Source organism: Atta colombica, unplaced genomic scaffold, assembly GCF_001594045.1.
Source record: "Atta colombica isolate Treedump-2 unplaced genomic scaffold, Acol1.0 scaffold219, whole genome shotgun sequence".
Classification (NCBI taxonomy): Eukaryota; Metazoa; Arthropoda; class Insecta; order Hymenoptera; family Formicidae; genus Atta; species Atta colombica.
Genome location: NW_017259315.1, coordinates 892,158 through 894,700, shown reverse-complemented (window position 1 = coordinate 894,700; position 2,543 = coordinate 892,158).

Below are 2,543 nucleotides of genomic sequence, written 5' to 3'. Positions count from 1 at the left end.
TTATTCAATATTATTTTTATAAATTACTCTATAAAAATGTAAGATTTATTGTAAAATTTATTGTAAACTTATTATAAAATTACTGTAATAAAACTTTAAATCTTGAATGAAAAAATAAAAATCTAAAATATTTTGATATATGATAATTAAGTATTATATTTTAATATCGATAAATTCCTTAATAATAAATATACTTCCTTTTGTGTAGTATATATTTAAAATGAAAATTTTAACCGACTATGAAATCTAAAACCACAAATGTATAATTTTAAAATATATTTTAATGATGTATAGTAGGAAAATTCCACTAGCTGAACATATATATACATATACATATATATATATGTGTATATGTTCAGCTAGTGGAATTTTTCTACTATATGTCCACATGTATTATAAAAAAAATATATATATATATAAAATGTGTGTGTGTGTGTGTGTGTGTGTGTGTGTAAATATAGATATATAATAATCTATTATAAAACGAGATGAAACAAAACGAGAAGTGAAGATAAAAACTAGCATATCGAAATATAGAGAAATTTACATCTATTGATGCAAAATAAGATTTTTAATGATAAACCATACAAAATTAATATTTATATATGCCGTCATGAGAATATTAATATACAGAAATATTTTCATAGTTTGACTCCGGAGTAATTCAGCTTTATAAATATTTAAAATACAATTAAAATGTTAATAATAGATGGGCTGTGGCTGAAATATTAATTGAAAGCTATTTTTATAGCTTTTTGACTTTAAAAATTATAAAAAATAAATATATTTTGCTATATTTTAGCATTGGTATAGAAAGCTAATGTGTACAAAAAAACTACAGTAGATAACATTGTACGCCTTCGATAACATTAGTCATTAAATTAAGATTATTTCAATTAAAAGTCTCATTAAATTATATTTATTTATACATATTTCATGGAAAATGTATTATTTAATTGCATTATTATTTAAACGGTGTCAAGTTTATGTACTGAAATATACATTATTATATTCTGAAGAAAAAAATAGCATTTTTAATTGTGTAATATTCAAATTAATAATTTTATGAGAACATTTTGAACAACAGATTATAAATAATTGTAACACCTATTTCGTATAACAAATTACAAATTCAAAATGTCACAAAAAATTTTGTGCAAGAAACGTTATTCATTTTATGTTACTATATATATCAAGTAAGTCTTAGAAAATTAATTTGCAAAAGTTCACCTGTCAATAAATTATTATATTCTTTACAGTAGATATACAAATAACTCTGATAGTTTACATTTAAAACTAAGATAATTTACACATATGCTATATATATATGTATAAATCTTTTGTCAAGATATTTTTCGTATATCAATCATCTTATATTCAAGGATAATATGTACTAAGATATATTTCACTTAATTTAATGTATTTCATTACAATATTGCTGGCAAAACAAGAGTTTGCTATGCTACTAGCTCTAGTAAAACAATTGTATCAAAATGTTACGTTTAACATTTTCTGCTAAGAAGCGAGTAGGTAGTACTCATGTAAATAATATTCGAGCAAACTATCTAAATAGCAATATAAATGTGATGTAAATAAAAAAATGTTCAATATTAAATATTGCAAGTGTTACAAGAAATTATATCTTATTGTCTTTATATATAGACATCTGTGCAATAAAGTATATGTAATCGAATTATACATACGACAATCTAATTTAAATAATTTACTTATACAGGGTATTCCAGAAATAGATAGCCAAACTTTATTATCATTCTTTTGTTTCTAAGGATGAAAAAAGGTCATATAAACGTAAGTTCGGAAATTCTTCCTTTTTGAGATATAAACATTTTATTTGCGAGAGAATATATTAAAGATTTAAAACTTGAATATCTGCTCACTCGATATTGAAATAAATCTGGTAATATTATTTTAACTATGTAATGTTTAGATAGAAACTAACTTACTATGATAAACTGCCTTCGATGACAGTATCACTTGCTGTACCGTAATATTTACTTCATGTAATATTTATTCAACTTTTGAGATGAACAAAAAGTATTTATATCGCATAATCAAAAAGGAAGAATTTCCATACCTATATTTATAACTTTTTTTTTATCTTTAGAGACGATAGAAAACGATACCAAAATTTGGCCATCTATTTTTTAGGAATCCTATATAATAAAAATTATCAATTTATAAATTATGTATATTAGGCTGATTAAATTTTAATATAATAAGACATTTTTTTTTCTCTGATGTAACAAATTATGAAAGAAATTCTATACGTTTTCTTTTCTATTTGGAACTTTAAAATGCATAAAGTGCTACAACACAAACACAAACATTATTGTGCGAACATAATTTTTGTTTATTTTATAAATAAACTCTTATTTTTTTCTTTGTAATTATAACATTATTTTAAATAATTTTTTCCTGTATAAAGTTTATTTTGTATTTGTTTTATAAATAATATCTGTTAAACTTTAATATACACGTACATAAAATAAGAAACAAATTTTATTAATCTATACTTATGACAA